This window comes from Cervus elaphus, chromosome 29 (assembly GCF_910594005.1).
Source record: "Cervus elaphus chromosome 29, mCerEla1.1, whole genome shotgun sequence".
NCBI lineage: Eukaryota > Metazoa > Chordata > Mammalia > Artiodactyla > Cervidae > Cervus > Cervus elaphus.
This window is the reverse complement of record NC_057843.1, coordinates 27760213-27785453: the sequence shown is the minus strand read 5'-3', so window position 1 is coordinate 27785453 and position 25241 is coordinate 27760213. Positions and strand designations below refer to the sequence as shown.

The following is a 25241-nucleotide window of genomic DNA, read 5'->3' as shown; positions in this document are numbered from 1 at the left end:
CTCTCTTTGGTTGCTCTCTTGGCCTTTCTCTGTTGCTACTGCAGTAATTCATGATGAGTGTCCAGTAACACCATCACCTATTGACTGGACTTCTTTAAGTTAGCACAAAAGCAAGAGATTTCTCAGGGAGGCAGGATCCAGGACCCTGGAAGGAAGATAGACAGGACCCAGATGGAACTGTATTGGAATTCCATTATCCATCAATCATCATTCATTCATCATCCATCTATCTACTCATCGACCCATCCATCCCTTCATCCAAACCTTCATTTAATCATTCATTCAATGAACATTTGTTGATGTGTGCTACATGCCATGGACTGGGCTAGGCACTTGAGAGAAAATGGAGATCCAGTATAGACCTGAGCCTTGATTTCAGTAAGGGCTAAGGAGAGGTATAGAGTTACCAAGAGACCATCTCATCAGGATAGGAGCTACTTAGGAATAGGAATTAGGCTGAGGGGAGAACATGCAGGCAGTGTACATGACTTTTGAGAAAGGCTGCCACTCCTCATCCCTCCCAAATCCTCTCCCATTGGCAGACCAAAGGCTCTAGTTCTTCTAGCAGAAGTCAGTGCCGCTGGGCATTGACTTCAAGTGAAACACATCCTGTGACCTGGAAACAGTGACTTGGTCTAAGTGGTAAATAAAAGTCATTAGTCCTTTCCTGGGAACAGCCTTTATGAGTGGGCAGAAGGCATTTGACACCTGAAGGTGGGAGCTTGTGGGAAGAAGTCACCTCTCGAATGTGGATGTGTCCCCAGGATGATGTACTTGCTCTGCACGGTGCTGGGGGTGGACTCTGAGGGTCTGAGGGAAGAGGCCGTGCCTCCTCGCTAGCCTGCTCTTCCAGGTGTCAGCTAGCAGGCCCCACAAGCTGCTCCTTCCCTCTCTGGAGCCTCAGTCCTTCCATAAACTTTGGAGACTGGGTAGTTCTCGAAGCCCCATGCCTCCCTCCTCCCTCTCCCTGGCGTTGGTCACAAATTCTAAGCGGCCCTTGAGTTTCATGCCTTGATGGCCTGGTAATTGTTATTGGAACTCGCCTAGGATGGATTTACGGTAATGAATTCACCTAATAGCAAACCCGTCACAGGCCTCTTTGCAGACAGGATCTTTCCCAAGTGAAGATATTAGAAAACCATTCTGCAAAGGAAAAGCAATACTGACTGGTGACTTCAAGTTTAGGAAAAAACACCACTGTTTGAGTTTTTCTGTTGGCCTCTAACTTTAAACACTTCATTGGCCAGTTGCTAACCAATACAGTTTTTGGCCAAGTTCCTGTTTATATTGGCACCAAATGTGTGTATCACAAGCAGTTTGTGTGTTTTGGGACATGTGTGTATGTGTGTGTGAATCTGTATATGTTACAAACTCCAAAACTTTTGAGTACAAGGTCTTGTGCTCTGCTTTTTGCAGATTGTTCTGTCTACAGACTGAACTAGCAGGCAGAGCATCCGTGTGCATGAATGACTTGTTGTCATTCACCCTTCCCCATCACAGCCACCCTCTGGCTTGGCCTGACCTGGCATGGAGCTCTCTGGCTTCCCTGGCCCCTGTCCTACTGAGTAATGAATGAGTGAGATGGCCTCTGCCCAGTGAAAGGGGCTCCGGGGACAGTGGGTGCTTTTTGTGTCACCTCAGTCTGCAGGACCAGAAGGCAAATCATCAGGAATGCTTGGGATGAGGAGGAATTTGCTCCTAGCTTGAGCCAGGAAGGCTCCATGTTTCTGTGGCTTGGCATTAAGCAAACAGCTGCTTTTTTGTTCTCTCCTCAAATTATTTGTCCAAACAAAAGGCAACTGTCATGGGGAGAAAAGTACAATTTTTCCAGCGCTTGCCCCTCTGTGTGCCTCTTCTCACAGCATGCTCTCTGACTGTGTGCATTTCCACAGTTCAGTGTCAAGTTTCCAGCTGACAGCAAGGCAGGGTCTGCTGCCCTGCAACGTGAAAGCCTCTCTGAAGCCTTCTGACCCAGCGCAACATCAGAGCTAAAGGCCAATTTCCCAGGATGGCACCTTCCCTATCCAAAATCCCCAAGGATTTCCTAAGTCTGTAAATCATGAACTGAGAAACATTCCCTTGGAGACTGAAAGTTTGGGAAATCAGTGAAGCCTAGAGGAAAGAAGATGCTCCCTCAAACTCCCATTTCTTTAGAAAGTTTTGTAGTTGGTTCTTCTGCCTGGCAAAGGATTGTTATTTAATTGCGAGTCATCCTTTAGAAAAGACCTGGGTTATTAGTTTGCATGTCTTTAGAATATGGTAAAATATGCTAAACAATGCAACTAAATGATATAGAATTTAATCTTCCTCTGAGGCTTATTGGGATTAGGCCATGTCCTTATCTGCCCAGCACACTCATGACTTTTCTTTAAGACTTGGGGCAAATGTCATCTTTCTAGTGGGGACCTCCCCTGTCACCTGACCCAGAACTGCCCTCACCTCCCCTGCAGAATTAGGGCAGCCTCGTCCAGCCTCCCGTAACTCTCCTAGTACTAGCACGTCACAATGTTTACACTTTCTGTTCTGAAATAATTTCAGACTTATAGAAAAAATTACAAGAAGAGGATAAAGATTTCCTACATACCAACGTTTCTCAACCCTTTTCTCATTATTGCCCCCTTCCCCCCCAACCCTTTCTAGATTTTTTTTCCTAATTACCTTCTGCCATGAAATTTTAATACCATAGATTTGCGGTAAATATGCCTGTGAACTCTCTGTATGTCTGAGCTTTACATGGAAAAAGAGTGAGTTTTGTTGCCCCCAAGAACAATTTCCATTCTTGTGAACACAGTATTGCCTCCTGGAGAATGTAGGCTGTATATCCTTTACCTAGATTCCCCACATGCTAGTATTTTCTTGTATTTGCCTTATTGTTCTTTCTCTAAATATGTATTATTGTTTAGTCGCTAAATTGTGTCCAGTTCTTTTGTGACCCCATGGACTGTCCATGTGCCCAGGCAAGACTAGTGAAGTGGACTGCCATTTACTTTTCTGGGGGATCTTCCTGACCTAGGAATCGAAGCTGTGGGTTTGCATCTCCTGCATTGCAGGTGGGTTCTTTACTGCTGAGCCACTGGGGAAACCCCTAAATATGTGTGCATACACACACACACACATATATATACATAGAAATATACACATTTATTTATATATATACACAGTATATATTTTTTCTGAATTGTTTAACAGTAAGTTGAAGACATGATGCCAAATAATTTAGAAAGTGTTCTTGTAAACAAAAAGTTTGTCTTTGCATTTTAACAAAAAAAAATTTTTAACATTTCCATCTTTTCCACATGGCTGTAGGTTTCTCAGGGTCTACAACCTGTTTTTTACTATCTTTGGAGACTGAGTACCAGGATAGGGCCTAGAATATAGAAGGAGTTGCCATAAAATAATACATTTCATTGAAATATAGCATATGCAATGCATTTTGATATAATTTCCATATAATTTAATAGATATGATGAAATTGTTTCTCTTAGTATAAAATATATAATGTAAAATATCATATGCTGTACATAAAAATGCAAACCATTTTTATTTATAAATGAATGGAAATCCCAGGGTCATCAGTATAAACTTAAATCACAAAGTAGTCTATAGTTTCAGAAGCTAGAAGAAATTGGACTAAAAGTTTTCAGACTTTGGAAGTTGCTTTAAAAATAGCAAATAGCAAACCAAGAAACTATTCACCTGATGTCAGTGTCATAGAAAATTACTTGGAGTTGTCTGAGCATGGCACTTGCCACCTGGTCTCAGCGTTTGTGTTACTCTTTGGGAGACAGTGTAATACAGTAATTCAAACACTGTCCTGTCTTCTTGCATTCACTCATAAAGATTTATTGACAACCTTCCATTGACAAACAGGTATCAGAGGATCCTGAATTTTCTTTTTCATTTTCTATGTACTGAAAAGTTGCCTAACCCATATTTGCCTTGATTTCTTTGACTGCAATATGGATATCAATATATTGTGTCCTGGGAGTCTGCACATTGCTTAATGTGATATAGGATATGCTGGGGACTGATTCTTCATGAATTTTAGAATGAAAAATGTAGAACAAAATTCCAGGGACTAAGATAACTCAAATAAGACTTATTCCAAGAATTTGGCATCATAGGTGTGAATACACTTGGTATGAATAGATAGCCATCCCACAAAATATGTAGCTGATGTACAAAACATGTAAAATATTTATGTTAGGTTAATTTATTTTAAAATAAATTATGTTGTTGAATTAAACTTTACCAATGAAACATTGACAACCCTAAGCATAAATGAGAAAAAAAAAGTAAGTATTTGCTGTTGTGACCACTATTTAAAGATTTTCTTGACTTTCTTGAAGATTGCCAAACCCTGATGTTTCCTTGTGTTTCGTCCAGTCTATGCAGTCTGCTCACCAGATTACCCCAAATATCATCTGAGAGTCCTGAACTTGGGGGGGAAAGCTTGGGTTGGGGGAGCTGAGAATAAGCTGTGATGTTCAATGGTTAGAGAGTAAGACTATATCAAAAGCTAATTTTGTTGAAATCACAGTATTCACAATTGATGTTTCCATACTTTGTGCCTTTCATTTCCTCCAGAGCAAATGGACAAGAGAAGCTATTCACATCTTCCAAACTCTGAGACAAGACATCCTGGGACAAATCACTGTGAGGACTGCAGCCAGTTATGGCAGGAGGTCCCGTATCACTGAATCTGGAGCTGGAGGGGTCCAGGTGAGTAATATCTCATCCTGTAATGTTGTAGACAAAGTTAAGTCCCTGTGGATGGAGGTGACTTGGTTATGGTCACAGAACAAGTTATTGGCAGAACTAAGACTAAAGTCCAGGTTTAGCCCTAAGTCTTGGCGCTAGGATACTTTCTTTTTTTAAGTGCCCTCCTTGGAAAATTTAAAGATTAGTAGATGAGAATATGTTTTGTTTCCACTTCTTCAAAAGAAACATTCTGAATAAATTTAAATACCTTATGCACCATTACTTGAGATGATCAAAGGGTCCGATTAGATATCATACTAAACTCATGAGACTAAGAAACAGAATCAGTATTCTCATCCATTTTTAATTTCCCCATTTTGCAGATGAGAAAAATAGGGTCTAGTTGCACTATTTTTGGCACTGTGAACTTTCCTTGAAGATCAGCAGAGTTTGGATGAGAATTTTTATCCTAACTCAGTTATCTGTGGAGTTTCTACTAGATTTCATTCTTCCGTAGTGGTGAGACTAGGTATTTTGGACAAGTGAAGTTTGATTTCACTTCTTTCTCATGTTTCCTTGTGAGTATCTTTTCTTTAAGCCTCAAGGTAACCTATTAGGGTATATATTGGAACTCTTTTCTTCCATCCTCTGTCTGACTCCCTTACAGTCCCATTCGTCTGCTGTTGGGCACAGTGGGTCCCAATAGGTTTATCATAAAAGTAATCTATACCAATGAATAAAATAGGCAATGTGTTAGTCTATCCATATAGCTTGATGCCATAACTAATTAAATGTGTATATAGTGTAAACAATTCCCTCCCTTGTGGTAAACTAAACTATTTTTGAAATTTTAAGTCCCTTTCTTAAGAAAATTATATTTGCAGCAAAAAGGATAAGATACAAAGTGACTGGTGAAAAACTGAGAACGTTTTTCCATTTTGCAGGAAACACCAGCAGTCATTTTGCCGGAGATATTGATCAGCCAGAGAATACTCGTCTGTGAACTGGGTAAATCCAGGGGCAGGACTGGAGGCAGGTTTACCTGAAGTAAGCAACAGTGTCCGGTGGAATGAGGAGCCTAACATTCTAGGTGACAATTTTTACATCCAATTCACTGGAAATATGGTTGAGTTTCTTGGTAGGAAAATTAATTTTTTTAGCACTAGGGCCTCTGAACCAGCAGAGTTCCAAGAATGAGAAGTAAACATTTAAAAAGTCCAGCATTGGGTGAAATACTAAGGGTTCCTTTCCTATTTCTGCACTTTGGTTGGTGGAATTATGTTTTCCAACTGTGGAAGAAACACTATATATTGGTCACTCGTTCACAGCATATGTCACATCCTATTGTTCAGTTGTGTCTGACTCTGTGACCCCATGGACTGCAGCAGGCCAGGCCTCCCTGTCCTTCACTGTGTTGCATTCTACAGGACTCAGTCCAAACTTGGAATATGGTATCTTCCATTTGCAGCTGAAACTGAGTGTCCAAGACCATTTTACCATTCTGTGAGACTGGCTACTTCTGGGTGTTGGGATACATAGTAACACAATGGATGCCATCAGCTCAGTCTGTTGCCTCACTTTTTTTGGTTGAAAATTAAGCAAGACACAGAAAGAAAACCATTAAATAAAATGTGATCACTGAACTTCATCAAAGTTCAAAGCTTCTACTCTTGGAGAAGCTATTAAGAAAATGAGGTAAGTCACAGATTAGGAGAAAGTATTCATATTTGTATATCTGACGAATGACTTGTTTACAAATATATAGAGGACTTTAACAACTCAATAAGAAAATCAATTAACAAGGGGCAAAATTTGAACAGAGACTTCACAAAAGATATAAAAATATCTAATAAACCCATCTCAACATCATTAGACATCAGGGAATGAAAATTAAAACTACATTTAAATAGTTCATCACAGCACTGTATAATAGCCAGGACATGGAAGCAACCTAGATGCCCATCAGCAGACGAATGGATAAGGAAGCTATGGTACATATACACCATGGAATATTACTCAGCCATTAAAAAGAATTCATTTGAATCAGTTCTAATGAGATGCATGAAACTGGAGCCCATTATACAGAGTGAAGTAAGCCAGAAAGATAAAGACCAATACAGTATACTAACGCATATATATGGAATTTAGAAAGATGGTAACGATAACCCTATATGCAAAACAGAAAAAGAGACAAAGATGTACAGAACAGACTTTTAGACTCTGTGGGAGAACGCGAGGGTGGGATGTTTTGAGAGAACAGCATCAAAACATGTATATCATCAAGGGTGAAACAGATCACCAGCCCAGGTTGGATGCATGAGACAAGTGTTCGGGACTGGTGCACTGGGAAGACCCAGAGGGATGGGATGGGGAGGGAGGTGTGAGGCGGGATTGGGATGGGGAACACATGTAAATCCATGGCTGATTCATGTCAGTGTATGGCAAAAACTACAATATTGTAAAGTAATTAGCCTCCAGCCAATAAAAATAAATGGAAAATAAAAATAAATAAATAAATAGTGCTAAACTACACCTACTAGAATAGCTAAAATTTAAAACATTGACAGTACTAGATACTGGAGAGGATGGGCAGCAGCTAGAACTCTCCTATATTTTGATGAGATTGTAAGATGGTATTTTGAAAAATAGTTTATTGGTTTCTTTCAGATTTAAATGTGCACTCACCGTATGCCCTCAAAATTCTACTCCTTCAGTGTCTACCCAAGAGAAACAAAAATATATGTCCAAACAAATACTCTACAAGAATATTTATAACAGCTTTATTCATGAGAACTATAACCTGGAAACAACCCAAAAGTTTATTAATGGACAAAAAAATTGTGGTGTGTCCATACAACGTGTTATTTCTCATTAATAAAAAGGAGCAAATTGCTAATATTACTGATACATGTGACAGAATGGAGCAGTCTCAAAAATATTACACTGAATGAAAAAGATCCCAATACAAAAGAGTTAATACTGCCCGATTCCATTTATATAAGTCTCCAGAAAAGATAAATCAAGTATATAATGACAGACTTAGTGGTTGCCTGGGGCTAGGTTCAGGGACTGGAGTAGGGATTGGTGTGAGGGGGCATAGGAAGCATTCTGGTTGGAAGAAAATGTTTCTTGTCTTGATTGTGCTATGGTTTCTTAGGCATATAAATTATCAAAAGTCATTGAAATGTGTGCTAAAATGGGCTTGTTTTATTGTATTGTACTTACTTCAATACAATAAAACAGACGGAGAAGCTCTATATCATCAGCAAGAACAAGAGCTGGGGCTAACTGTGGCTCAGATCATCAGCTCCTTATTGAAAAATTTAGGTTTAAATTGAAGAAAGTATGGAAAACCACTAGGCCATTCAGGTATGACTTTAAGCAAATCCCTTATGATTATACAGTGGAGGTGACAAATAGATTTAGGGGATTAGATCTGGAAGATAGAGTGCCTGAAGAACTATGAATGGAGGTTTGTAACATTATGGTACAGGAGGCAATGATCAAAACCATTCCAAAGAGAAAGAAATGTAAGAAGGCAAAGTGGTAGTCTGAGGAGGCTTTACAAATAGCTGAAAAAAGAAGAGAAGTGAAAGTCAAGGGAGAAAGGGAAAGATATACTCATCTGAATGCAGAGTTCCAGAGAATAGCAAGGAGAGATAAGAAGGTCTTCTTAAATGAACAATGCAAATTGAAGAAAACAGTAGAAATGGAAAGACTAGAGATCTCTTCAAGAAAATTAGAGATATCAAGGGAACATTTCATGCAAAGATGGGCACAATAAAGGACAGAAATGGTAAGGACATGACAGAAGCAGAAGAGATTAAGAAGAGGTGGCAAGAATACACAGGACAATACAAGAAATGTCTTAATCACCTAGATAACCATGATGGTGTGGTCCCTCACCTAGAGCTAGACATCCTGGAGTGTGAAGTCAAGTGGGCCTGAAGAAGCATTACTATAAACAAAGCTAGTGGAGGTGATGGAATTCCAGCTAAACTAATTAAAATCCTTAAAGATGATGCTGTTAAAGTGCTGCACTCAGTATTTTAGCAAATTTGGAAAACTCAGCAGTGGGTACAGGACTGGAAAAGGTCTGTTTTCATTCCAAGTCCGAAGAAAGGCAATACCAAAGAATGCTCAAGCTGCTGCACAGTTGCATTCATTTCACATGCTAGTAAGGTTATGCTCAAAATCCTTCAAGCTAGGCTTTAGCAATACCTGAACCGAGAACTTCCAGATGTACAAGCTGGGTTTAGAAAAGGCAGAGGAACCAGAGATCAAATTGCCAACATTTGTTGGATCATAGAAAAGGCAAGAGAATTCCAGAAAAACATCTACTTTTCCTTCATTGACTATGCTAAAGCCTTTGACTGTGTGGATCACAACAGACTGTGGAAAATTCTTCAAGAGATGGGAATACCATACCACCTTACCTGTCTCCTGAGAAACCTGTATGCAAGTCAAGAAGCAGTGGTTGAAACTGGACATGGAATAACCAACTGGTTCAAAATTGGGAAAGGAGTACAACAAGTACAACAACTGTATATTGTCACCCTGTTTATTTAACTTATATGCACATCATGGAAAATCCAGGGCTGGATGAATCACAAGCTGGAATCAAGATTGACTGAAGAAACATCAAAAAAACCTCTCAGATATGTAGATGGTACCACTCTAATGGCAGAAAGTCTCTTGATGACGGTGAAAGGGGAGAGTGAAAAAGCTGGCTTAAAACTCTAAAAAAACTAAGATAATGGCATCTGGTCCCATCACTTCATGGCAAATAGATGGGAAAAAAGTGGAAGCAGCCATAGATTTTATTTTCTTGGGCTCCAAATTCACTGCAAATGGTGAGTGCAGCCATGAAATTAAAAGACACTTGCTCCTTTGAAGGAAAGCTATGATAAACCTAGACAGTGTATTAAAAAGCAGAGACATCACTTTGCCAGCCCAGGTGTGGATAGTTGAAACTATAGTTCTTCCAATAGTCATGTACAAATGTGAGAATTGGATCATAAAGAAGGCTGAGTGCCGAAAAATTGATGCTTTTGAATTGTGGTGCTGGAGAAGACTCCTGAGAGTCCCTTGGACTGCAAGGAGATCAAACCAATCAACATAAAGGAAATAAACCCTGAATATTCATTGGAAACACATTTGATGCTGAAGCTAAAGCTCCAGTAGTTTGGCCACCTGATGAGGAGAGCTGACTCACTGGAAAAGCCTCTGATGTTGGGAAAGATTGAAGGCAAAAGGAGAAGAGGGCGTCAGAAAATGTGTTGGTTAGATAGCATCACTGAATCAATAGACATGAATCGGAGCAAACTCTGGGAGTTAATGAAGGACACGGAGCCTAGAGTGCTACAGTAAATTAGGTCACAAAGAGTTGGATTCAACTTAGTGACTGAACAACAACTTATACCGCAGGAAACTTGTTTTTTATAAAAAGTGTATGCTTATATGATATTGGATATAATCACCTTGTGATTCTATCAGAACTTGAACTCTTCATTGTGAATCATCTTTCAGGGATTGACATGGATTCCAATGAGCATCCTAACCTAAACACTTCAAGCTCCATTAGACTCACTAGTCAGAAGACCTGCTGGCAGAATGACTTGTGTTGTGGCCTGAATCAGCTTCTCCAGCCTTGGACTCCACTCAAGACTTAATAACCTTATGCCTTACTCAGCAACATGGTCAGAGGAGGACATCCATATGTGGTATGTATTGACCCAACAAAGGCCAATAAAAGTGTTGCTCATTCTTAGTGGTGATACATGTATGATACAACAGTATTTCTTTCATCTTGGGGGAACTATTCTAGTATTACAGAAACATGAGCTTCTAGAAATGCCCCTGAGATCCACGAATTTCCAGTGGATGTATCTCCCCACTTGTGACACATATGTGCTTTACCAAAATATCTCATCCTGTCTGCTTACCTGGTTGATTAGCCTGGTGTCAGCTAAACTGTGGTCCTGCAGAACATTCCATGGAATAACAAGAGGATCAACAATCTTTCCTGATCTAAGTTATGGCACAAAGCAGAGTCCCGAGGCCAGGGTGGTGAATATGTATTATTATTCCTGTCAGATAAAAGCAAATGTCTTCTGATAGAGCGTGTACATTCACCAGGTCAGCGGGATTAGATAACTAATTTGGTGACTTGGCAACAAGCTCTTCTGCTGTCCCAGCTATTACTCATGCCAGTCGTGGGAATTATGAGTCAGATGAGAGAGAACCATTTATATGAGGTCAGTGGGGGAGATATTTTGGGAAATATTACTTTTCCTCATACCATATCTCTTTATAAACTGTGACAGCCCCACTGTGTGATCTAGCCGTTGATACTATGATAGCTTAAATTTGCAGGGTACTTTAGAACTTATAAAGAAATAGCTTACAAATGTATTTATTCACATTTCCTTCACAGTAGGTCTATGGAACAGAGAGAGCAGATATTATTTTCTTTTTTCTAAAAAAATATTTATTTGGCTGCACTGGGTCTTAGTTGCAGCATGCAGGATCTTCTTGTTCCATGACCAGGGATTGTACCTGGGCCCCCTGCATTGGGAGTGCAGAGTCTTAGTCACTAGACTACCGGAGAAGTCCCAGGGCAGATGTTATTTTCAAATTTGGAATGAGTGCTACATGACCATGTCAGGATTTGAGTGTAGATCTCTCTGATTCCACAGCTGAGCTGCCACCATGCCCCTTAAAGCAATGCCATTCCTAATATGTGGGTTAGTTAAATTCAGCTGAACATACTTAATGGTGAGAAGTGATATCTACACAGCACTTGGTACAAGATAGAAGAGTCACTTGTTGTTTAGTCTCTGAGTCTTGTCTGACTCTTGACAGCCCCGTGGACTGTAGCCCGCCAGGCTCCTCTGCCGATGGGATTTCCCAGGCCATAATACTGGAGCGGGTTGCCACGCCCTCCTGTAGGGGATCTTCCCAACCCAGGGATGGAACCAGTGTCTCCTGCGGCTCCTTTACCGCTGAGCCACCGGGGAAGCTCACTAAGTGGCGGCTCCTGCCAAGACTGACATACGTACGTTTAGAATGTGCCAAGTGCTGGGAATACAGATGAGGTCCTCCCCTTGAGGAGCATGGTGTGGGAGGATAAAGCAGAACTCGCTGAGGCATCTGCTTCCAAGATTGCCTCAAAAAGCCAGCGGCCCTGATTAAAAAAAGAAAAAAAAAAAGATTACCATTTGAATTCTGTTTAGGCCAGGCAAATTAAGGCTGGTGGTGGAATGCCCAGGGTTCTTTATGGATCAGAATTCTGTCCCTTCTCTGATGTGCAGGTAGGTTCCTCCCAACCCCAGTGATTTGCTCTGAAAGCGACACCCACAGAGCAGGTTGCTTGGAAAGAGGAGTGCAGTGATCACTGTAAACATTCCATTTTTCAGCTTAGCCAATGATCATTGCCTTATTTCTTGGATCTAATGTGACTTATTGAGGTATAAAAATCAGCTGGAACACCTTAAGGAAGAGCACCCTGGAATGAGCTTCCTATCTCTGTGGGGTCACCCAGGAAGCGTCCACATTCATATCACTTCTCAGCGTTCACAGGACAGAAGAGTCAGATGGGTTGGGGGTAGCAGAGGAGGCCTGCAGAGAGGCAGAGTGAAATTGCTTACGCGGTCCAGAGAGGGAGGAGGCTGACCTGGGCATTAGAGAGGTTTCTCTGACACCCAGAGGCTCCAGAGGTGCCCTGGTGCCCCCAAGGGCTTTCCCCAAGGGAGGACAAGAAGCATTCCGAGTGGCTGCTCGGGGTCTGCATGGCGCTGAGAGTGGCCTGGTTTGGTTGGGTTTCTCTTGTTTTTGTTTTTCTGTTTTTCAGAAACGGTCACCAAATTCCCATCATTCTTTGTATGCAACACCCGTTAAACCTAAGCGATTTTCCAAGACAAAGAAAACATCAAGTCTGGGAACACGTGCCAATAAGAAGTACATGACCTTCTCTTGCTGGGGCACTGGTATTTTTAAAGCAACAAATGCTTGATATTGAATATCCCATCAAGGCTCCCTTCTGAGCAGATCCAACAATTGTCCTGGGGAAGAAACAATCTGAGAAATGCCCCCAAACCATTATGGGGTGCCCACAAAAACAGCTCATCAAATTCTTCTCCCTAATCAGGAAGGCAGGGGGTAGTGTGTGTGTCTGTGTGTGTGTGCGTGTGTGATAGAGAGAGGTGCTTGGCATGGTGCTTGAGACCCATTGTTGTCCCCTTATCAACCTTTTGCTTACCCCAGTAAAAATACAACACAACTTCTCTCTGAGAACATTTTCCAACCAGAGGTCTCTGCCTCAAGGCAAATGCATCAACTCTTCTGGCCCCTGCACAGGCCTTCTGGAAGCCGAGCGCCCTCACTTGGCTAAGTAAATATCAAAGTGCTGGGGCTTGTGAGCAGGTGGAACTGAGCCCAGTGGGCCTGAGCCCCAGCCATGGCCTTTCTGATCCTTTGTTTTTCAGCAGCAAGTGGAGGCGAAGGCAAAGGTGGAGGGAAGGGAAATGTGATCTCCAGTGAATTGCAGTGTTTTGCTTTCTCTAATCCTATTCAGGTGGTGACTGTAGCAAAAAGGAAAAACAGGCCAATATATAGGATGCAGAAAAATCCTGATTATTACCCCGATGAATGTGCATTGGCGGAATTGAATTCAAGTCTCAGTGATTCATTATTAATGGGTCCCAAGTTCTGACCCAGGGTGGAGGTGGGGCTCTTGTGAAGGCGGAGATGGTAGCTGAGGGAGGGTCTCTGCCCTGGAGAGGAACTGGGCCTGGAGCAGGCGGTCCCTGAGCCTGGCCCAGACCACAGCTGGCCCAGGACCGCCCTTCTTCCAGGACTGCCTACTGCGCACCTGCAACTCAGCTTCTCTTGTCTCAGAGCTGTGCTGTCGGTGATTCATTCCACCCTGGAGCCTCCCAGAGGCCAGGCCCAGGGAGAGACTGTGCAGAGAGTGTGTAGGGGGACTGTGCTCCATCTCCGCCATTCCCCAGCGAGGACTCCCCAGTGAGGAGGATGGAAAACACTGTCTTGCATGAATAATACACCTTCCTCTTTTTGAAGAGCTCAGAGCACCTAGCAGACAGGATGCTCTTCACCCTCAACCACTCCCTGAGGCTAAATCAGGTTTTGATTTACCCCTCCCTGCCTTTTTTTTCTTAAATAGATGAGGAAATGACAGCACAGAGCAATTGGTCCCTGGGAGTGAGTTGTGTTGGGGTAACAGGAAGCAGACCGGGAAGAGCTGATTTGGTAAGAGTCCTTTATAGAGGCAGAAATTCTCTCAGCTAACCCTATGCTCAGTCAGCACAGACACACGAAAGGGATACCAATCATTTAAAAAGCTCCGGTCTACGTAATTGCTTACCCCAGATGCTGGTCAATGCACAGGGCTTTTTTGTCTGTTTTAACTCACAGGAGGGTTCCCTTCTAAGAGGACACTTCTAGGTCACATAGAAATAAAATTGAAACCACACCTAAGAATTGGAAAGGCCACAAAGAGAACTGTGTATTCAAACTTCAGTTCTGTTGAGCTCAGGAAATGAAGGCAAAAATTCCCTGTCCCCACATTTTTCTGCCAAATGAATGGAACAAGAAGGGAGACCCAGGAGTTTCTCTGTGGTAGACTCCCTGTTAGGTAGTGGTGACTAACCTCTAATTCTCTTTGGCCTTTATTGTGCAAATTCTTACTAACCTTGTAGCTGCCCCCAATTGACTCAGTGGTAAAGAATCTGCCTGCCAAGTAGGAAATGTGTGTTCAGTTTCTGGGTCGGGAGGATCCCCTGGAAAAGGAAATGGCAACCTACTCCAGTATTCTTGCCTAGAGAAAGCCATGGACAGAGGAGCCTGGCGGGCTACAGTCCATACGGTCACAAAGAGTTGGACACAACTGAGCAACTAAACAACAAGTCTTTCCTTCACCATGCTACAGCAAAAATGATCTTTTACAAAACCAAACTCTTGTCATGTCATTCCTGGACTTAAAGCACTCTGTGGCATCCCATAGTCTTCAAAATAAAATTCAAACTCCTTAGCATAGCATGAAAGACCCCTATCTGTCCCACCAGATGCCGGAAACAGCCTGCTACTTTTTATACTTGAGCTTATTAATTCATTCAAGACATCAGACTGTCATTGACTGGGTGTTGGATGTGTTAGTCTCTCAGTCATCTCTGACTCTGCAACCCTGTGGACTGTAGCCCACCAGGCTCCTCTGTCCATAGGATTCTCCAGCAAGAATACTAGAATGGGTTGCCATTCCCTTCTTTAGGGTATCTTCCCAACCCAGGGATCGAACCCAGGTCTCCTGCATTGCAGGCAGATTCTTTGATTAAGGACTCAATATTTTTCAGTAGGTTTGCCAGGCCCTGGAAATGTACTACTACACCTGGTAGAGCCTAGAACATGATCTGACCAAGACTCAAGGAATCCACCCCTAGCCCCAGAACTTACTTCTCTCTCTGCCCATAACTCCCTCCTTTTCCACCAGCTAGGTTTTTAGCTTCATGAATTTTCTTCATTTCTCCCAAATGCCTCTGTTGAATTTTCTGATAGCCCATGGTGCTGTAATTGGGTACTTATCTGTTTTCTCTCTTTGTGTATGAGAGTTTTGAGGACAGGGACTTTGTCTTGTTCATGGCACCTCATATAGGGCCCAGCTCATGGTAGGTGACTCTAGGGGTCATGGTTCCACAGCCACACTGGTTCTGGCCAATGTAGGGTGGTGTAGGGGCCCTGGAAGAGAAACCTTTAAACACACTGTCCCTTGTTTTCTCCTTGGTGTCGTATCTAGACATGATGCCTGGCACTGCTGCAGCCGTCTTGCTGTCCAAGTGGCACTAGCTTTAGAAAGAAGCCAGTAATGAGGGCAGCAGGGCAGAGAGTTGCAAGTAACCTCAGCCTGGGATCCTCCTACATCTGGACCTGAAGTTATGTAAATAGCAAATTCCTCATGGTTTAAGCCATCTGATTCAAGGTCTTTTCTTTCCTTCTCCTTTTTCTTTTCCCTCCTTCGTGTTCTTTTTCTTTTAGCTTTTATTTTTTGCTGCCCACATCTTTCTAACTGATTTGTGACTCAGTACCTGTCTTCGGTCGGGCTGGCAGTAGAGGGCCTAGCCACCGAGTCCAGCTGACAGCATCTGAAATTAATTGTATTTATTTAAAGGTCTTATTTTCCCTGCTAAACTATAGATTCTTCTGGGGGGAGGAAGTGATTTTGTCTCATATTGTCCTATTATTCTCTTCTTTGAAGGATCTACCTAATGCCTATTACGTAATACAGAGTTCCAAAAATATTGAGTCAAACTGAATTGAACTGGCATCTTCAAACACTTTTTTCTCCTTTTTCTTAACCCTCAATATATCACTTATCTTTATACCACATAATTTAGTATTTTGTGCTATACGGTGGTTCTTACATTGACTTCCATTGAAAGTCTTGCACTCCCCATGAAGATGTTAAGGTTCTGGACAACAGCATCTGAGTCTCATCTCGTTATTTCTTTGATATCCCTTGTGGTTCGCATTTGTAGGGCTCACAGAGGCATCTAACAACTTCCTGATGAACTAATGCTCTGAAACCTTGCAAACATTACATCCTACCAAGATTTCCAGTCATGCACTCTTTCATGTTTGTCTCGGTTCCTTGATGGCAAAAGTTGTCACCATTTTTGCTGGACACCCTATAGACATAGAGTACGTTCTCGTCTTTCCCATGTGCATAGAGGTGACATCAAATAAAGCCTTTGTGACAAATGGAGGAGAATATTAAAGTATTGTCTCCCCACAGATCACAATTCCACAAAACGATTTTGGTGAACTTAAACCTCTCAAGGACTTTTGTGGTGGAGGTGGAACTAACATTCAGAATATTGTTTGGGATGGAGGGCTGTTTTTGGAAGTGACACCACACACTGATCACCTTGTTTAGCCGTTAAGCCTGCTTTGCTATTAACTGTAGGTAGTTACAGAGCCTAGTTTTCTTTCTCATCTCCAAGACATTTCTATTTTTGAAGCTCTACTTCTTAAGTATGTCCCTCTGGATTTCTAAAGAAGTCTATAGTCACAATTACTGCTTGTTGAAAGGACACTTGGCACCCTGTTTTCTATCCCTTAGAAGGTCCTCTAACAAGATGCTCCAATTGCCTGTTTTTCACACATTTCCCCATGACTGAGATTCAACAATACAACTCAGCAGTTTAAATTATTTAAACAAGCTCCCAACAAATAAAAAATCAGGGAGAGGTAAACATAGGCACCTGTACATTCTTATTTTTCAATGCCTCTTTGAACATCGCTTTCCCTCTCTTGGTGATGGATTTTGACTCTGGTTATAATAACAGTATCTCTTAGAGAAAATATTTTAAAAACCCTAAAACCAAGAGAAAGCAGGAATTAAGAATTGACAAATTTGTCCTCATTTCCCCCTCCTTATTTTATATATCTGAGTGGTTTTGCTCTCAGATCTGATGAACAAGTTTTCTTTTTGAAGAATGGTCATGCGTTCTTTGGGTTATTTAGTTTCCAGCCAGGTATGTGAAGGTGGTAATAAATTACATGTGTGCTTAGGTGTCAGGAACATCCATAGTATAATCGAGGGGATGCCAGAGAGCAGGGCTTTTAATTTAATCTCCTGTGTCAAGTACTGTACAGTTCAGTTCAGTCGCTCAGTCGTGTCTGACTCTTTGCAGCCCCATGGACTGCAGCACTCCAGGCCTCCCTGTCCATCACCAACTCCTGGAGTTTACTCAAACTCATGTCCATTGAGTCGGTGATGCCATCCAGCCATCTCATCCTCTGTCGTCCCCTTCTCCTCCTGCCTTCAACCTTTCCTAACATCAGGGTCTTTTCAAATGAATCAGTTCTTTGCATCAGGTGGCCAAACGATCGGAGCTTCAGCTTCAGCATCAGTCCTTCCAATGAATATTCAGGACTAATTTCCTTTAGGATGGACTGGTTGGATCTCCTTGCAGTCCAAGGGACTCTCAAGAGTCTTCTCCCACACCACAGTTCAAAAGCATCAATTCTTTGGTGCTCAGCTTTCTTTATAGTCCAAGTCTCACATCCATACATGACTACTGGCTTTGACTAGATGGACCTTTGTTGGCAAAGTAATGTCTCTGCTTTTTAATATACTGTCTAGGTTGGTCATAACTTTTCTTCCAAGGAGCAAGCACCTTTTAATTTCATGACTGCAATCACCATCTGCAGGGATTTTGGAACCCCCAAAAATAGTCTCTCGCTGTTTCCACTGTTTCCCCATCTATTTGCCATAAAGTGATGGGACTGGATGCCATGATCTTAGTTTTATGAAAGTTGAGTTTTAAGCCAACTTTTTCACACTTCTCTTTCAGTTTCATCAAGAGGCTCTTTAGTTCTTTGCTTTCGGCCGTAAGTGTGGTGTCATCTGCATATCTGAGGTTATTGATATTTCTCCTGGCAATCTTGATTCTAGCTTGTGCTTCCTATAGCCCAGCGTTTCTCATGATGTACTCTGCATATAAGTTAAATAAGCAGGGTGACAATATACACCCTTGACATACTCCTTTCCCTATTTGAAACCAGTCTGTTGTTCCATGTCTAGTTCTAAACGTTGCTTCCTGACCTGCATACAGATTTCTCAAGAGGCAGGTCAGGTGGTCTGGTATTCCCATCTCTTTAAGAATTTTCCAGTTTATTGTGATCCACACAGTCAAAGGCTTTGGCATAGTCAATAAAGCAGAAGTAGATGTTTTTCTGGAATTCTTGCTTTTTTGATGATACAGTGGATGTTGGCAATTTGATCTCTGGTTCCTCTGCGTCTTCTAAATCCAGTTTGAATATCTGGAAGTTCACAGTTCACGAACTGTTGAAGCCTGGCTTAGAGAATTTTGAGCATTACTTTACTGGTGTGTGAGATGAGTGAAACTGTGTGGTAGTTTGAGCATTCTTTGGCATTGCCTTTCTTTGGGATTGGAAAGAAAACTGACCTTTTCCAGTCCGTGGCCACTGCTGAGTTTTCCAAATTTGCTGTACAACCGATGGAAATATCTCAGCTTAAGGAAACTTGACATGTGAGACAGTGTGTTACATGCCCTAGGGGATAAAAGATATGTCAGACATATTCAAACCCTATAGGTATGCTATAAGCAATCAAAAAGGGGGAAAGAAACCTTTTTTTCAAAAATGGAAAAATTGTATTACATAAGTAATTCACTGCCATAAAATTAAGTTAGAAATAGATTCAGTGTAGAGACTAAAATGTCTAATTCTCCATCTGTCATCACAGAGATAGACACTATGAAGAGTTTTGTTGAGACTTTCAGAGTTTTTATGTGTATAGTATAATACATGTGTATAGAAACGTGTATTTTTATGCAGTGGGATCATATTATATATATGGTTCTTTAACCTCTGTCAGTGCGTATAATTATCTTTGCTTTATTTCTCACTGGCTGTGTACTATTCCATTGTATGTGTGTATCACACTGCCTCATATTGACAGTGGGACCCAGTTCTCTGAGCTTTTTAAATTGAAGTATAGTTGATTTATGTTGTTGTTCAGTCAGTCATGTCTGACTCTTTGCGACCCCGTGAACTGCAGTATGCCAGACTTCCCTGTTTTAGGTGTACAATCTAGTGATTCAATATATTCATAGATTATACTTATTTAAAGTTATCATAAAATAATAACTGTATTCCTCTGTGATGTACAATATGTCCTTGTTGCTTTCTCTGAGATATTTTTTACTCCATTAGAAACAGTGTTGTAGTAAATATCCTTGTTCATTTATTTATTTATTACACTTGTTAAACCAACTTCTTAGGAAGATCAGGGAAGATTTCAGAGAAGTGGAACTTTATTAGAGCCTGGAGGATGGTGTGGCATGAGCAAGGATGGAAACCACAAGATGTAGTCTGGGGTCTGTGAATAGATGTCTTTGGGTGAGGTGTAGATTTTGTGGTTTCCATCTTGGGCAATTGACTCACGGTAAAAAGTTAAGATGAAGGGGGAGTTTGCAAAAGAACATGAAGTTCCTACAGTTTAGACATTTTGAGTTTGCAATGATGCCATGATGAAATGCCTAGGAAACATTAGATGTGGGAATGGAGGGTGTCAGGTAGATGGGAACCACCAGAGAGGAAGAGGCATCGGTTTCCAGGAAGCACTGGGAAAGCCATGGCACACAAAAGAGACATCATGAAGGATGGTTCAGCAGGGCTGGGGGACCGACTGGATGTGACGGAAGTCAGGAGGCCCTGTTTCATTATCTAAAATTTGGGGGACAACAATTTCCGTCCCTCACGGTTAGTATGAGCACTAAGCGAAATAACAGGCAAACTTTTCATAAGTAACAGTTACTCCTGTAATACCATTTCATTAGGTTATGAACTTTCTCTGTAGTCCCCCAAATAATGGTCATCCCAGCAGGGCTCTAGGAGTTGTTCGTTTATGGAACGAAGAGGGTGGATTACAATGACCTTTTCAGGGAGCAACTGTGAAGTCACCGAAGGGGGTTGGCAATGTTTTCCCAGTGATTCAGTGGAAACTTAAGAGTTTAACTTAAGAGTCACCTCCAAAGATGTGAATCTGGTCTAAATACTTTGGGGCACTTTCACATCTGTGGTTACTGAGTTAAATTTTCCCTTTTATCTATTTCAACACCCCCTATCCCACCCCACTCCCCATCAAATTACAGAGATTTGTTTTTGCTTTTAGAGCAGAAAGGAAGGATGGGAAGACACATTCCAAATATTTAGTTAGTTTCAAAAGTATGTGTTATTCAAAGCACCTTCAAGTACTAGGTTTCTTGAAATAAGAAACTCTATCATCTCTCTCTGCTGTGTTCCCTTGGCAGGAACAGTAACCATCTACTTCAAGTGCAAAACACTCAGCTCTTTGCAGGGAAAGAATAACAGCATGAGAGTTGGGAGAGGGGAATTCCAGGCTCAGCTCTCCTCATCCAGGTGGGAAGACTTCTCTGGGCCTCATGATCCTGATCAGTAAAATGAGAGGGCTGAACAGGAAGCCTTTAGTGCCTTATTGGTAAGAAAGCACAACCTCAGGTTCACAGATCCCTTGTGAGGTTGATGGGGCAGTACCATGAGCCTTGTTTTGCAGACTTGGAAATGGGAAACCCAAGAGGTGAGTGACTTGGCTAAGCAGAATATGATTTCCCTCCTCAGAGATGAGACCAGAGCCAGTGTCTGCCAGCTGGTTTCTAGCGGCAAACACTGTCTTCTGAAAAACTCTGCCTTTGATTGGGATGGAGGCTTCTAAAAGGTCAGGGATCTGCTTCCTTCATGTGGAAATCACCTCCCATCCCTTGGCAGCCCCCATTATTTCTTCCCTTCCCACTCCCGCTTTTCACTCTTTATTCCAGCCTGAACTACTTTGAGTTCTTCATATGGCCCCACTTCCTCTCACATCCTGCTCTTTGCATAAACTGGGTGTATTTTTCTCTTCTCTGGGAAAACTTTTCTCCCCATGAACCTTTTTCCCTAGTTAACTCCTCATCTTTCAGGCTTTTGTTCTGTCCTTGTCTCTTTCAGATAGCTTTCCCCAACTCTCCCTCCTAGCTATGTTAGAGATACTTTCTCTGAACTTTTCTAACCATTGTGATGATAGTATTTACCACTCTGCAAGGTAAGTGCCTGTTAACTTACCAAAGTATATGAAAAATATACTTGATGGTTATCCCCAGATTTCAATGGCTTCAACCAGGTAAAAGCTTTTCTTTCATGTAACAAAAAATGTAGAAATATGCTCTCCAGAGTCAATGTGGTAGCTTAACAGTCAACAGGGACCAGATCCTTAAAGCTTTGTGCTTCAGTGTCCTTAATGTTGCCTCATGGTTCCAAGATGGCTGTTGGAATGCAAGCCATCACATCCATGAGAGGGGCCGGAAACAAAGGATATATCTACCAGATGAGTCAGCCCCATTTATGAAACTTTCCTATAAGCTCTACCAGAAGTCATCTACTTGCCTATCCTAGGTTGGTAAATATAGTTTGTCAGTATCCTGAAAAACACTGGATGCTCTTGGGAAGCTACAGGAGAGAGGAACTGTTTGGTAAACAATCTGCATCTCTGTCATCTAATCTACTCAAGATGTGATAGGCCATCATGTCAGTCTGTGAGCAGACAAGTGAGGAAATGTAAGAATTTATGAACTTTTATAACAGCTTGACATTGACATGATGTGGTATCTATCCACAATTATAGGCAGTAAAACAGTAACATTTGGTTCTTTCCCACAGAGTTTGAGAAGCCCTACCTGCCACAGGTCCTCTGTCTTCCCCACAAGACTGCAAGCATCAAGAGGGCAGGTAAGCTTTGCTCTCTGTTTTGTTCATGGGTCCTGCTGCTATAACACCTAACGAAGAGGTGGTTTACAAACCTGTGAGTCTGGATGATGCCAGAAACTTGGCCTCTGCACTGATGCTGAATTGAATCTTGAAGACAGAGTTTGGGGTGAAATAGAAAAGAATAGGAAAAAAAAATGCTTTATTGCTTTGCCAGGCAAAGGGGCACACAGTGGGCTCCTGCCCTTGAAAACTGTGTGTACCTACCCAGGAGGATTTTTTGAGGAGTTTTATAGCAGTAGTTCAAGGGTAAGGTTGCTGATAAGATTAGGGTGTGTGAAGGTCCTGCACTCCTTTAATCTGGTCTCAGGTCACCTTCTTGATGAGCTGCCCTGGTTCCTTTAATCTAGTCTCAGGTGGTCTCCTGTGGCATGAAGACTGCTGATATCTTCCATTTATAGAAAGTTAATTCTGTGAAGAACTTAAAAACATTGTTATGTGTATCACTTGAGGCTGAACAAGAACCCTGCCCCAATACTGCACTACTGTTTCTTGGCTACTCCTCCCTGGACTCTGCATCCCCTCCCTTCCTGGATTAGCAACTGTTCAGATCTGTGCTTTGAAACTCAGGGAAGGTCATGGAGGCTGGAGTCTGTTCCCTACAAGAAATGGGGGTACACACAACAGCTTCTATACCCAGGAGCCCCACAGGGTCCTGGTGAGCTTCAAGGCTAAGCATTGATTTGTCACCATCTGGTTCTTGCTCAGCTCACCTGCTCAGATGTGTCTGAATTTCTCTCCTCTCCTGTGTCCCTTCACGATCTCATGTTCTTGCTTCTCTCTTGCCCTACTGTCTGTATCTCTATGATCCCTCTTTTCTCTTCCAACTCTTGAATATGCCAACTCAGCCCTGAGCCTTCCACTTCTCTCTCTCTACACTTTCTCCCACTGGGCTTACCTACTTCATCAGCTTTCCTGCTCCTACAGGAGAAAGACCTCCAGATCTTGGCCTCAGGCTGAACTCTCTCTTGGCCCCTGGTATCTTCCAGGTGCTTGCTGGAGTGCCTCCAAAACTGAAGTCTCTCTTCTCCTAAGTTAGGCTGACTTCCCGACTCTTTCCCCAGAAACCAGTGGGATTTGACAAAGACCCAAGAGAGGCCAAGCCTTGGGAACGGATAAATCTAAACAGTTGGGGGAGATAGGATGTGCTTCTACATATGAGCAAAGGAGGCTCCCCACGCTTAGACCAGGCCCAGAGGGGCCCCTCCTGTAGGGCTCTGGGAAAGTGGTGCAGGCCTTGCTCATGAAACTACAATGCATTCTGTATTGGGGAGGGAGGTGTGATTGAAGATACTTCCTCCCTCAAGGATGACCCTTCATCACAGTGAGCAATTGCTCTTCTCTAATTAAGTGCAAAGCCCACCCACTGTGAACTCACTCCCCAGATCTGTCTAGGACTGCCCTGGCCTTCTCAGCTTGCTTCACAATCAATAGCTCTAGAAAAAAGGAAGCTTTATTCACTGAAATCGCAGATCAATGAGACAAGATTTGCATATGAGCTTAGTATATAAATCCTGGGCTGAGGTAATAATTTTTTTTTCACCTGCTGTCTCCTGATTTTCCCTCCCTTTCTGTTTTCTCAGTTCATTCTCCTTTCAGCTCTTTTGTCCTTCTCTTCACTGATAATATCCTTTCCTTAAAGACTCCTACTTTTCCCCACCCCACTCCTATGCACTTCCCCCAGGCCCTGTGTGATGATTATCTGTGAATTTGCCTCCTTCCACCCAACCCTGAGGGCAGAGATACTATCTCCCTCTGGGTCTCCAGAGTGATGGCTTTCCTGATAGCTCAGTTGGTAAAGAATCTGCCTGCAATGCAGGAGACCCCAGTTCAATTCCTGGGTCAGGAAGATCCTCAGGAGAAGGGATAGGCTATCCACTCCAGTATTCTTGGGCTTCCCTTGCAGCTCAGCTGGTAAAAAAATCTGCCTGCAATGTGGGAGACCTGGGTTTGATCCCTGGGTTGGGAAGATACCCTGGAGAAGGGAAAGGCTACCCACTCCAGTGTTCTGGCCTGGAGAATTCCATGGACTATAGTCCATGGGGCTGCAAATAGTTAGACACGACTGAGCGGCTTTCACTTTCACTTCTCCAGAGTGAGCTGGGCATGGGGGTTTGGGGGCTGCCTCATGGCCTATGCTCAGCACTGTTCTTTGAACCCATAAATCTGTTTATTGAACAACCTCTCCTATTCCTCTCTTTCTCCATTCTTTCCTCTTCTATCTCCCAGCTTCTTCTCCTTTCATTCATCTTCCTTAAGAGGAAGATTCCTAGTAGGTACCTTGACAAGGAGGAGCTAGTTTGTATCACCATGGTTGGGACTTCCCTGTCCCAGAGGCCAAGGGGTCACCTAGGACAATTGGGGATCATTTTCCTACCTGGCAGTGTTCCCCAATATTCTCCCTTACTCCCAGGGGACTTGAAAGACCTGAAGAATATTTGTGCCCTTCTCTTGCCTGAAGGCTTTGAAAGCTTCTCTTAGACAGAGAGGTGGAAATGGTGTGATGGAAACCCCTAAAACCTGATCCTAATGAGTCTCTCCAGAAGATAATGCCCATAGGATTCTTGGGTTTCTATTTTCTGTCTTGACTAAGAAGTTGTAATGTGTGCAGTCTTTCAAAACAGATACAGCATTTGACTTTATTTTTGCCAGTTTAATCATGTTTTGTTGTAACTTTCTTTTCTTTCCTCTGGGATATCAAAAACTTGCATTGACACATTTGGGGGTCCTCTGCTCAGTGTGATACTTATATTTAGAGGTAAGTGATTGTTTGAATAAAACTTGGCATGGGTAACTGCCAAGACAACTTCCTGCAGTGTTAGAGGCAAGTCCAGATTGGAATGGAACCTGGGGTCCCGTCTTGTATGCTGGCTGCTCAAGATCAGAGGCTCCAGTGCTTGTGACTCACGACAGTGCTGGCCACTGACATTCCTGTAGTGTGTCACTAACAATGTGCCTCCATGTAGGATCTCATTTGAATCTTGTGTCAGTGCTCCTAAGGTCAGTTGTAATCACCTACATTGTAGGTGAGTGAGTTGAAGGTCAGATGTTATGTACTGAATAACTTGCCTGCAGTTCCACGGCCAGGAAGCACTTCCTAAGGCTCAAACCCACTTTTTGCTGCTAAATTCCTTGTTCTTCCCACTGAGCCACATGGTCCAGGTATGAGCTCTGCTCTA

The 25241-nt window shown here is 42.4% G+C and overlaps 1 long non-coding RNA gene across 2 annotated transcripts in view; it reads left to right on the top strand.

Moving 5' to 3' along the window:
- The window catches only part of LOC122686236, a 184211-nt gene that overhangs the window by 57723 nt on the left and 101247 nt on the right, over positions 1 to 25241 (top strand). For both annotated transcript variants that reach the window (XR_006338665.1, XR_006338666.1), the window contains exons 4-7: positions 4588 to 4722; positions 5646 to 5791; positions 10231 to 10424; positions 21958 to 22026. This is a non-coding gene — a long non-coding RNA (uncharacterized LOC122686236). The remainder of the gene's footprint in view (positions 1 to 4587; positions 4723 to 5645; positions 5792 to 10230; positions 10425 to 21957; positions 22027 to 25241) is intronic.